Below are 13,350 nucleotides of genomic sequence, written 5' to 3'. Positions count from 1 at the left end.
TTGTACTGATTCAGGGCATAAAGAGAAGTCTAAAACAGCATATGCCCAATGAAGCTGGGGAAAGACTGACTGCAAAAAAATCAGCTCTTGAACCCCAAAGAGAAAAGCATAAAATGAATCTGAATTTAACCAAGAATAATAAATACTGTAATGATATACTAATGATGGAGACATTAGTATTGCAGGCTTAGTTATGTAAGCTGGGATTTATTATGTACCTCTTTCTTTCAATCTTAACAGCTTTAATTATTTTCACAAATAAACACATAAGCAAACAAACAAACAAACTCAATGCTTCCTTAAACATTACTAATAAAAAAATCGAGTAATCATGGATATTTGAAAACAGAAATCAAAAAGAACATATTGCATTCACACCAACTACATACCAAGCAGAATGTTAATAACATTAACCTTTACTCTATCAGATATTTTCAAGAAATACCACTATATTTTTTTTGCAATGGCTCATATCTGTCATTTAACTGACATGTGAACTTTTCTAAGTTTGCCAAATCACTGAGGCCTGAATACCATTCAGCAATGTTAATTTTGTTTTCCTATTCGAGCTTTTACACAATTATTCTCATGGCAATCATTCTAGCCTTGAGTATAAATAATACTTCAAGTGGTTTGTTGATATCCAAAAAATGATGTGTATCTACATTAAGAGACTCTGGAATCTAATGGGAAAACCATGCATGTTATTAAGCTGAAATGCCTATTTCTTTCCTCCCAGATGGGAAGTAGTACCGGGTAATGCCATGGCATATGCATTAATTTTATTCCTTCCGCAAATTTTAGCACATATTATTTTTGCAGATTTTGAATCTTTGCCTCCCACCCAATATACAGGAGAGTTAAAAAGGAGTTTGCTGCAGAGAAGATCTCAGTCTTAATAAGGGCCCTGGATAACTCTTAGGTGAGCTGAGGAAGAAGAGCATGGGAACAATTCTGTTTTGGAGAAGAGTAAGAGAAAAAATGAAAGTTTGGTAGGAGGAAATCCTGAGCAGGATTAACAGGGGCAAAAAGAGAGACAGAGTATACTATTTTCCCGGCTTTCACATTTCCATCTTACAGATTGGGTATGCTGGATCTGAAGGTTCTATCAATAGATAAAGGGCACATTTTAAATGAATAAATACAAATACAAACAAAGAATAATGAAAAACATAAATCCCAATGTCTGTTCATCAGTGTTGCTACCCAAATAAAACTTACTCTGTAACAGATTTCTTCCTAAGTCTATGGATTTCTTGCACACGATTTTCCACGGTTTTATTTCATATTACTTGTTTTTCAAAATTCCAGAGCTTTTCTTAATTTTTCTTGCTTTTCAGTCCAATGGGGCTTTTAATTTCCTCATGATCTGAGAAAGTGGAAGGAGCACACTGTATTGCAAGCTGAATGTTTGTGTGGGAATGAGCTGAGTGGGAGCATTTTATGCAGGTCTTTATAAATACTAGAAAGAATAAGTTTAAAATTGTGATTGTTGATGTTTGCAGATATGCAAGCATAGCATGGCATCATCTCTAAAGACTGATGGTCTAAAGAGAGGTAGGACAGTAGAAAATGAGGGTTTACTTATTTGATCAGTGTTTTTCTTTTTGCTACTTTTCTCTCTGGGTTCCTGTAAGTTGGTCTTTGCATGTGTTTAGACTTCACAACTTGTACCTGTCACTTAAAAGGAGTTTTAAGCTAACATCAGTTAATGGCTGCGGAATCTAGAGTGTGTGTTGAGTCTTGAGGGGAGCCCTGGGTAAACTGGCTCAGAGGGGGAGTGTGGGTTCAAAATCGCCCTTCCATGCTGGCTCAGCCAAAGGCTGGCATAAAGCACCTAGTGTATTTAGATGAAGTTATTCCTCCTATTCCATAGAGGAAAATGGTATCTACAGGTGAGCATGGGGGTGGAGAAAAGGCATGTGTGGTTCTCCACAGCCCACCACCCAAAGCAGCTCCTGGGAGAAGCCCAGCCTGTCACACATGCACAATGCTAGCTGGCTGCCTGTGCCCCAGCAGAACTGCAGTGAGGGTTCTGGTCCTTTCCACTGTATATAGGCTTTTTGAATTGATGAACATATCTGTCTCCTGAACAAAAGGAGGTATTATGGCAGATAGGCATACACTGCTTGATTTGAGCATCACAGTGCCCAGCCAGGTCAGGGCCAGATACATAATATATTCTAAAAACACAGATCTGGTGGCCAAGTACAATAGTGCATACCTAGTTGCAAATCTACATAAAATTTAATATTTTTAGTTTCTGCCTAATCCATCTTAGTTTTAATTTGATGCACATATTGTTATGAAATATCTTGGTCTTCTCTCTCTTCACTGAGCAACTATGGTCAAAGCATCTCTATTCGACATCTAAGTGCTACCACTAGATGGGAAGAAGTCAGCCTTTATTTCTGTAGTCCTTTTTCTGTCTTCTTTTTTTCCCTCTTCTGATCAGCATAGATGCAGTTTTCATCAGGATAACTTCTGTTGTGTTTGAACTCCTCTTTGTGTGGTTCCCAGCATTTCAGACAGTGCAGCACAACAGTATCACACCCCTCTCTGGTACGCTATTCCCTCAAGACTCCCATGGCAGAGAGAGATGGGTAATGTTTTCTGAGCTTCTTCCTCTATTTTTATTCTTCCTCTATTCCTCCTTTTTTATAGAGGATCAAAATGGATTATTTTCATCTTGACATGCAAATGCCTAGGCTGTGCCCTTGGCTGAGATCTCAGCATTGACTACATAAGTGAAAGATATGGGAGCAGCAGAGTTTTAATATGGCATATGGAAGCAGCAGTCTTATTTCTTAAGAAAAAAAAGAAAAAAGTTACTGTAGTCCTTTGTGCCTTGAAAAATAATAAAAAAAGTCTAATAAAAACATTTCCCATGCACTACTGAATACTATATTCATATGCTGTCATTGGTCTGCACAGAGGCAAATGAACATTGTGTGCAGCTTGGTATCTTATTGTTGTACTCAGATCTGCCTATTTGCCATGACAAAAGTATCAATGGGAGTAGAAGACACATGAATAATTTTACCAAGTCACATTATGCCTCCAAATATGAACATTTAATAAGGGATGGGATTATAAAAGAAATAGGGAGGATTTCTAAGACTGCTTGAGAAATGCTTACAGAGATAAAAAGGTCAAATTCTTCACCAATTTTCACTCTGCAACACAGCAGTTAAGTAAATGAAACAACATGACCTGCAAATCGGTGCAGGATACAACTCTCAGAATTCATTGGTACACCATAAAAGTCATCATGTGGTTTCATGTTAACATGAAAGAAATGGTATCTGACCTCGAAAGCATGCACACTGGCTCACTGTTTCTAATTATTATAATATTCTTTTTCTGAAACAGAAGCAGCAAAACACTATCAAGAAACTGCCTCCTGGCTAGCATTCTCAGCAAACCCTCATGGCTATTTATGGAAATGAGCAGCCCAACAAGTAAGTTGTTAGCTTAAATGAAAATTATAGCAGATAAAAATTGTCAGCCTGGGAACTGAACTAACAAGGAGAAGAATTGCATGAAGCTGATGGCACAGTTTTGAATCTTGGGAAGAATAAAGGAAAGCACAGCTACTGAAATTAACTCATGAGGCTGAGGTAAACAGTCTCATGAAAGTCCACATCCATCGTTACATTGCACATAGGTGATGAGTGCATGACTCTCAGCAGTGATGGCTTAACCAAGCTTTCACACACTGAAACTCAAGTGTTTATGCTAGGCAGTGAATTAAGTGCGGACTGAAAATGTAGCAGCATGGTGTTACTGTTAATTGTTCTTGCTTTTTACTTTCTTGCAGGAAAAGTGACTGGATGGGGTTAGGCAACCGGGGTGCACTCTTCAAAGCATTCCAGAGGAGTAAACAAGGTATTTGTAAGAAGCTGGGAAGCACTCTGGCACAAGGTCCTAAGCTGGCTGAATGGGGCGAGGAGTTGGAGGGGAAAGGTGATAAGCCATGCTGGGTTTGTTTTGCAGTGTCCCTGGCTGGTGTTCAGACTAAAGCCTTGGACACAGTCTACTGACAGGCCTTCTGCCAGGAGATTTGTTACTACAAGAGTTTTGCTTAGGCAGGATTTTATTATAAAAATTGTCTCAATCCTCCTTTTATAAAAATCTATCCCACCTTTCTCTTCTACCCTAGGAGGAATATTTTGTGAATATATCTGGGTGAAACACATAAACAAATTCATTTCCCATGGATAATATATTCAGAGTGATTTGCTTTTCAGAGTCAGAAGCTCAAAATCATGAATTTATTATGCAAAGTAATAATTGCAAATTATATTGGCAAACTCCATTCCAGAAAAAAAAAATAAAAAATGGAGTATTAATATAACTAAAAGGATTTAAAAAATACTGCCTCTTAACTTGGGGCTACTACAGATATTTTAGGAGGTTTTATATCTCTGTTCCACGTAAACCACCAGAGGCAGTAGCTTTCATTTTAAAGGTCTAGTGAGATACTGCAATTAATGGGCCCATCTAACAGCATATGTCGTGCTTGTATTGAGTAGTAAGACATGGAAAGAAAATGAAAGAAATGCTTAGTACCATAAAAATTTGCATCTCTTTCTAGTTAATTTTTTAGTGCAAAGAAATGAAATATATCAGGGTCAGAACATGAAAGGATTTGATTCCAGTTTTTGGGTCAAGCTAGGCTATGCCTTTAGTGGGATAACTGGACAGCATATTTTGACTTCGTGGGTCTTAAAGAATCTGAAATGCCTCATTAACAATCCATTGGAGATATATAACACTTCCCAAGGATGAGTGGAGCAGCCCAGCTTCTCCATGTGAAACTAGGGGCAGGTGGTAATTGTTCCTTCAGGACGCCCACATTTTCCCTGCCTGGCTTGGTCCTTTGCGGTCATCAGCAGAAAGGAGCACTGACAGATGCCAGAGTCAAGATCTTTAATGCAGTGCTTGTCAGCTATACACAGATTTATTTATTCTGCTGGACCTGTAAGTTATATCAGGATTAATTTGCAATCATGGTCTTCATAACAACCTCACTGCTCTCTGCTGCTGTAGGAGCATTTTCCTCTCTGGCACAGATGTTCCATTAGAAGGCATTCTGTAGTAGATCATACTATCCAGACTAGTTGAGATTTGTGGGTAGTTATGACAAAAATAAAGATAATGTGCTTGTAAACTTTGCAAGTAATTATTGCAGTACTTACAATGTAATTCACAGATGCTGCACCATTAGAAAGTAACTTTAGTTAAGCCAAAGTTACTAAAGCTAAAACTTTAGTGATATTTCCAGCATTTCATAAAAGCATTGTGACCTGAGTGCAAGGATGGGATTCAAGTGCTCTACAAGTTTGTTTCTGTCTCTGTCACACATGCTGGCTGTGCTCTTGAGAGAGTATAGTGCTTCCCTTCCCAAAAGCGAGGTGCTTGAGAATCACTTCCAGCCCAGGAGGAACTTATTTAGATTGTGGTGTGAGAGTCCCCATGAAGCTAGGTTTCCAGGCCTTACATGAGGCATTTGAGGCATTTAAAACTTCACCTGATTGTAGTTAAAGCCTTAAGGGATATGCCTTTGTGAGGTGGGGAGAGGAGTGATAGTTGTTTAGCATTTCCAAGGGACTTTGAAGCTGTGGGAGTTTACAACCCACTGCAAGGAGACAACAAACTCTCTAACCCTTATTATCTTTTCTCATAGTGTGCCTTATTGATAGTGATTACTGTAAAGGGTTCCACCTTGTTGAAAAAAGGTCATTTAAAAAAAATGTAACTGAGATGTTTAGTGTGTAAACACTGAATTAGTTAAAATTCTCCTTAACTGAACAAAAACTATTTTGCTTTTCAAGCAGAGCAAGAGAGATCATGATTCACAGATCGTTTATACAGACCCTGAGACCAACACGTCTTTGGACTGAAAAAGAGGAGCAGTCTGCAGCCTCGTGCCTTACCCAGTTGTGTTATCAATAGCACTTACAAAGGTAAACCTGCTCCTTAGATGTCACAGCACAGTTCCTCCAAAAGGAATTATACTGTAGCATGGTCTTGGTCTTCCCCATCAGGTGAGGACACAGACTAATAAACTCTTTCAAATATTCAGTAAATCCAACTAAAAGCACAATTAAAATTAGAAAAGGGAATTGGAGTTCAGCAAAACTCAACAAAGCTGAATAACTACTCAATTGAATCCAATTCTCGTGGTATTTGTAGAGTTATTCTTGTGAGGAAGCTGTTTTGGGAACTACTTTGGGTCATCCAAATCATGCTTGATGTGGCAGTGTTTTAATATGGTTTGGGAAGTTCCTGTCATTTTTTCATGTTCTCAGTGAAATTACTATCATGACTGATGACCTCAGCAACAAAGAATGAGGAGTTCTATATCTCTCCATCCATTGATCCAAAGAAACTTTGCCATAAGGTTTAGCAATAAGTCTGGAAGTACTACAAATAGTTACAACTGATCTCTACATGCCAAATAAATGAACATCATGCTGAAGTGCATTGCTATTAGGCAAAGCAAACAACAGAGATTCTAGTATGAGCTGAAGATGCTCAGGTTAAAAACCATGTTGGTGGCCCACAAGATGCATCATAATAATAATGTAAAAATGGAAAGTCAGGTCTGTATTTCCTTGCTACGGTCTCAAGTCTGATTTTGAAGCTTCAGTTGGCCCTACTGCCTTGAAAACTAAAGAATACTTGGATTTTACTCTATTTTAACCTTCAAAATGTTTGGCAGTCTAGACTCCTTTTTCTGCTGGTGAAGGAGGCAGATCATCCATCACTGTGTAAGAGAGGTAGACTCTGGGTTGCTAACTTCTGAAGACACTGAGGTGATCCTGGACTGATGTGCCTCCAAAGCTGATACCATGCAGGTGGCTCCAGCATGCAATCCATAATGCTGAGTGAGCAGTTCACGTTTCCTACCCTGCCCCTCAAAACATGTTCAAAACAGCAGACAGAAGAATCTATTCACTCAGTAGACAAACAACCTAATGAGTGTAGGTCTTACAGGCTGTTTTTTGTCTGTTTGTTTCTCATCAAACTAAGAAGGGAAACACTGTATTCTGTTAAAATACTTTGGGAAGAGGACAGAAAGTGATAGTGCCTGCCATCTTCTTGTAGTGCAATAGCCTTATTGTCAGAGCTGTCACAGAGGAAGAAGGACACGTGGGTCTCATTTCCCCTTCTGCCTTGAGCTGCTCAGACCCTTGTTTCCTGCCCTTTTGAGAAAAGTCTCTAGTCAACGGGAGGATTCAGTATTCACCAACGAGCCAGTGAGCAAAGATGAAAGGGAGCTCATGGCTTCAGGGGTCAGGGAATTCTTTCAGTTGCACTCTCTGCTCCCAGGATAATTTCTGTTTATTTAAAGACTCCCTCGTGTAAGCATACACAGTCTTGGGATGACACAGTGACATGGTCTCACTGTTTTCTGCTGACCCACATGAGCTGTGCCTTGCAAAAAACGTATGGAACACACATGATTTTGTTGAATAGAAATTGAAGATATTGGGACTATTCAATTGACAGAAATTAGTAAGAAGGAATATAAAACAGCACTATTTGAGATGAGGAATTGTTCTGAGAAGGTAAAACAGGTTCTTTGTTTATCCGATCAAGAAAATAATGAAGTAGAAAGGAGGAAAAAAACATAATTAAAGGAAGCTTTTATTTTCCTTTTCTCTTTCTCTCTCTTTTTCCCAAACAAAAAAAGCTGCAATTAACTTGTTGAACTAATTACTTCTAGGTATAACTTAGGCCAAGAGATTAGTACGATCTGAAAAGGATTACACAAGTATATGCATAATGAAAATATCCATAAACTACAATAGGTAGAATATTATCTCAAGCCCTTTTATAGAATAGCTCACCTCTTAATATCAAGTGAATCCTGTGTACCCCTGTCTAGTCAAGGACCTTGTGAAGTACTCCTCATTTTATCCAGGGTCTGTACTTATCTTCCTTACTGAAAAAAAGACAATAAAAGAAGTCAGCTAAAATATAATACATGCCTCTGCATTAGTTCTGTTTCAGGGGAGAGGTATTTTATTGCTTAGATGGAACAGTGATTGTACAAAGTTGGGTGATACTTATACTTCTTATATTAGCATTTTTACCCTATAATTAAAATTCAGCCCTGGTAGATAAAGGGAGAAGCATAATCTGACCACTCAGCAGGAATGATATGCTGGAGCCATTTCTTTAAGAGGAAATCCACAGCAGTGGGGATGTAATTTTGCATTATAAGTGTACTCCTACTTGCAACAGGAGTGAGCTGACAACAAAGGTCTTTGCAGAATAGCCTCATACCAATAATGCAGTGGGAGAGATGGACATCTATCAAATTCTCTATGTGTCATTTCATGCAGGCTGAGGACAAACCTTTCCCCTGCACTCTGTTATTAGATGCACAATGATGCTTGGAGAATCGGAGAGCATTTCAGGGTTGGGCTCTTCTTCCTCCTCTTCCTGGACTTAGTTATTTAGAAATTAACAAGTACAGGCAGATCTTAAAATAACTGTCAAGGTTTTATAATTAAAATAAAATTAAATTGTACAATTATACAGTTATAAATATATAGTATTGGTTATATAAATATATAACCAATTATATTATTATTGTCTGGGAGGCCATAGAAGTTAAGTGAAGACTAACTCTTGCATTATATTAAGTCAATAGTTTACTGTCTGTAGTAAATGTCAAAACAGAATTTCATTTGAATTTATATAGTATTTTCCTCTCTGATCTCTTTTTTGACGGTCTCTTGAGCCATCTAAATTTTCCCATTCCTGAGGAAGGCTGCCCTTCTAGCCTCTTAATGTGACCCTAGGGATGAGAAGACCAACCGGTTTTCTGTTTGCTGCGGAATATGTTGTTTTACTGTTATGAAAACATAGAAATGTCTTGCCTTGCTATCAGACTCATTATCTCATATTGTCAAATCCAGACAAACAGTCCCACTGTAGTTACATCCACCAGAACGAGCTGAGCACCGAACACTGGGTTCCTGAGTATTCTTGTGTCCTCAGGTACTACTGAAGTTTTTGCAGTCCAAAGGTGTTCACTGCCTTAAGTGTCCAAGACCAAAGAAAGCTCCTTCTACCAATATAAATGTATCAGCTAAATTCAGTTGTGAATGATATTTAATAATTCCAGAGTCCCTTTACTCTTGTTTTGTAATTCGTCACATTACTTTATTACTGTTTGCAAAAGTAAAAAAAGATATTGCAGCAAGGATTCATTTGGGCAAATTAAACCTGCGGAGGGATTTCAAATGCAGTTTTTTGTTCTCTGGAATTAGGCATCAGCAGCCTGTGGAATTATTTCTGACATTTAATCCATCATACACTCAGAATAACTAAACAAGCCGGTGATGGTCTCTTCCTGCTCAAAGAACAACTTTCACAGAACCTACCCAACCTATTAGTCTCAGGAAATTGTGCTTGGAAAGAGAAAAAAGAAAATTCTTCTACAAATAAAAGGCAGAAATCTTATCATGCATCAATAACATGCATTAAACAGACCTTTAGCTGCTGTAAATTGGAATGACATAACTGGTGTGTGTATATTGATTTAGTTCAGTCCTGTAATTTTCACACAGGAGTGTCTAGATCCACAGCTGTCCAAATCTGGACCTGGTCTTCTAAAAGTAAACCATGAAATTGGAAGTAGGTAGAATGTAAGGTGGACTGCTTATTTTCCTTTTCTTTGTTTGAAAAAGTAAATTCTGAAGTATGTGTTTTTAGCATAACCTATTGCACTCTGCAATTTTCAGTCTTTTCTTGAATTTCTGAGCACATATTTTAGTGGCCTAAGGTTTTACTTCAAACAGCTGCTTCCAGGCCAAACATGGTCAAACTAGATTAACTGTATTATGTAAATACTATAGCATCAGTGAATGCTATAGGGCTACCACATAATTAGAGGATAATAACTTTTTAAATGATATTAATTATTTTTTTTCCTAATACACCTCAAACAGGTTTCCCATTCTGGACAGAACTTCAAGTATTTTTTCAGTTACAGGAGGTTTCCCTCCTCACCCTGCCTCCTTCCCTCCCCTGCTTTAAAAATGAATATAATGTGCTTTGATGTAACATGGTCTCACAGTGAAATCTACAATCATACCTAAACTTACAGAAAAGATAAAATCACCAAAAGGGAGATTTTAGAAACAGAATGCATAATCAGATAAATGAGAACAAAGTTTTGAAAAGGATTGCAGAGGGGTAATAAGAGGGGTAATATAAGATATTGCTGGTGTGCTTCTTACTTCATCATTGTTTTCCTTCAGTAAACATTCTATCAGCTGGGGAGAGTTACTCACATGTTTGAAGCTGGGGGTCTAGTTTCTCTGAAATCAGATTCCTTATTCCCAAAACTCCACTACACGGTGCCAGCACAAACACACATCAGCAGCTACACAGCACTTTAAAGAGTTAGCAAGGACCTATCAAGCATTTACTCAATTTCAGATCTCTGTCCCTTATTTTCACTGAGCAAATCCAAAGTTGGGGGAACCAAAGTCAAAGAAAGCAAATAAACATTTTGGAAGTCTGAGTATCTCATCTAAGGAGTGAAACTCACCTACTGCTTAACCTTGTAGGTAAGAATTACTGTTGTGAAGAATGATTCCTTTTCCACAAATAAAGCTTTTGAAAGTACTTGGATCTTCACTGATGAAAACAGTGAATGTGATGCACTGAGCTAGTGTCAGCCTTACTTCTGTCAGGGGCAAGTGCAATTCTGGTTGCTTCTGTACTTGGAAAACTGTGTGCATGCTGATTCTGGTGAAATCCCCTTAGAATTAGTAGGGCTGGCCTGTGGGTGAGTTGGGTAGAATGAAGTGAAGGAATAAACTAAATTTGAAATTCTCAGATTACTTCCAAAATTAACTTCTTGCTGTTATAGTTGTTGTTACTGAGCCTAGATTTATGCTGTTTTCTAGTGTGTGAAATACAAGCTATTGTAGACAGATATTGATATTTTGTACAAACAGGTGCACACTCATCCTGTGGCCTGAACTGGACAAACAAAAGCATTAACAAGCTTCTCATACAATAAGCAATAGTGTAACCATGAGCCACCTTTGCTTTAAAGGTGTTGGTGTGGCTGAGGTTTGTTAATAAAACTTGTTTGACACCAGCAAAGCAAAAAGCCATCACAACAAAAAGGCTGCAAAATCTCAAGCGGCTCTCATACAACTCATCTCATACAACTGTATGAGAAAAGACAGTCTTTGCTGTTTACCCACAAGTTGTCTTTTGGCTTGTATGGTATTAGTTAATGCCAAAAGAAGTGCTACACTGAATAATCTGAGAAAAAAGGAAAAAAAACCAAACCCAAACCCATGCAGATACAATTTACCATAATGAGGAAGTCCAAAAGCTTCAGAACAACATCCTGATGTTTTATAATTTTCTAATATTTTAGCTCCTTAAGCTCCATCCTTCCTTGCATATTCCTATCTGAATATTAAAAAAAAAGTCTGAAATCAATGAGAGCTTCTCCTATGTGCCGGTAGATATGTCTATGTTGTTGATGTAGGATTTTGTAAATTTTGATAGAACACATGGAAGTTTCCTACAGCTATCACTGAAAGCAAAGCTGAAGGACTGTGGATGAAGAACCTTTACCCTTTTCTTCCTTTCCTTCATCCTCAAAGCAGTGAGATTTATCCTAGGTGAGCATCCAGGGTGAATCTCCCTACTTGTCTCCTGCTGGCAGAGGTGGCCAATGTTACTGTGAGATAGATCACTTGAACTGTGCCACTGATTTTCATCCTGACTCTTCATCTATCCTCCTTCATTAATGTATGTGTAGGTGTACACAACCATTTAGGTGTCTTCCATACTAAAATTTCAGGAAATTGTGGCTCAGTAGGAACAAGTACTTTCCCACCAGAGCAATTTATTAATTTTGCTGAGTGTAAGACTTGTGAGCAGGTCCATGAGTAGTTCTGGACCCAAGCCTATAATCACCTTTATACGTGTCTTTTCCATCTTTGTCTTTGACATGTTTAATTTCTCTGAGAGCATATTTTTTCGAGCTGAGACAGAAAGTAAGAGGAAAACAAAGCTGGGTGGGATGACTTCGAAATACCAATGCCAGGCTTTGCATAAAGTGTTATTTTAGACATTCACCCAAAACATCAGAGGATCAGCCCTAATCTCTGAGTCACTAATAAAACTCCATCAGTGCAGGAAACAGCACTGAACATTTTTTAAGAGATGGGGCTTGATGTCAGCTTGAGGGAGACATGTATAGATCTGAATTGCTGCAGAACAGAGACAGGCATCATCTCAGGGCTAAGGATTTCCCAAGATGCTTTAAAAGTAGGTTACTTTATTTATTTTTTATCCCTCTAGAATTTTTTTTTATATCTGGTTCTGCTTCTGAAACATTCACAAGCAAAGAATTATGGAAGATGTCTGCAACAGAGTACTTTGTAGCAGACAGCTTTTTAAATGAATGACTTACTTAAAATTTCTTTTCTGGCTGGAAAAAGAGAAATTATTTTTTCAATCTTGATATTGGAGCCATAGAGCCTAATGTGTGGTTCCTATATGGCGGCAACAACTTTTTTGATTTACACAAGCATACACAAATAGCCTGAAATAAAGAAATCTTGAATAACAGATGAAAGTTGGTCACTTTGATTTCCAAAGTGGCTCTGAAGATAATGAGAAAATACAGCAGCAAAGAAGCAGTCCACTTCCCATACTGATCACATAGTTAGGATGTGAACCTATATGCCAGACTTAATATCACTTTCTTGCACAAGGATGGAAGCTCAAAAACGATCTGTGCTTCATTGCTTCATGGTGACTCTTGAAGCTCCATTTCCTACATGAAGCAAAACACAGCATAGAAGTTCGGCCATCCCTTGTCTTATATTTCTCAAACTGCTCTCTAGTTCTAAACTATTTACAACTGCAAATTTTGAACAAGGTTAACAGTTGAAAAAAATGAGAGAAGGCAAGAGACCTACAACATACTGCACTTGTCTTGCCTAGCACAAGAAATCTCTTTTAAAGAAAAAGGAGTTGGTTGGGTACCCAAACTGAAATGAAGACACTGACTGTGCTGTACTATTCCTTATTTCCCAATATATCCATTAAGGTAAATAAATACTTCTAGATGACAGAAACTACCTTTTAGACAGTCAAACTTAGGCGAGTTGAATCCCAAACATCTTTTACAGCCAGATTTTTCAATGAACAGTATAAAACTGAAGCCCCTGTAAAACAAAAATAAACACTTAAAATATTTTATAAGATCTATAGGTGTATGCAACTGATTAGATGTCTCCAGTGCTAAAATTTCAGTAGTACCTGGTAGTACCCATGCATTTCCCAAAA

The 13,350-nt window shown here is 37.9% G+C and overlaps 1 long non-coding RNA gene across 5 annotated transcripts in view; it reads left to right on the top strand.

Moving 5' to 3' along the window:
- The window catches only part of LOC129047021 (uncharacterized), a 58,566-nt gene that overhangs the window by 16,491 nt on the left and 28,725 nt on the right, over positions 1 to 13,350 (top strand). For 4 of the 5 annotated variants that reach the window (XR_008508961.1, XR_008508958.1, XR_008508960.1 and 1 more), the window contains exons 4-6: positions 3,373 to 3,461; positions 3,821 to 3,888; positions 5,841 to 5,969. This is a non-coding gene — a long non-coding RNA (uncharacterized LOC129047021). Of the gene's footprint in view, positions 1 to 3,372; positions 3,462 to 3,820; positions 3,889 to 5,837; positions 5,970 to 13,350 lie in introns of all 5 variants that reach the window. The other variant, XR_008508959.1, reaches the window with a different exon arrangement.

The sequence above is a fragment of the Molothrus ater genome, chromosome Z (assembly GCF_012460135.2).
Source record: "Molothrus ater isolate BHLD 08-10-18 breed brown headed cowbird chromosome Z, BPBGC_Mater_1.1, whole genome shotgun sequence".
NCBI lineage: Eukaryota > Metazoa > Chordata > Aves > Passeriformes > Icteridae > Molothrus > Molothrus ater.
The sequence above is the reverse complement of the archived record's forward strand: the minus strand, read 5'-3'. Positions and strand labels throughout refer to the sequence as shown.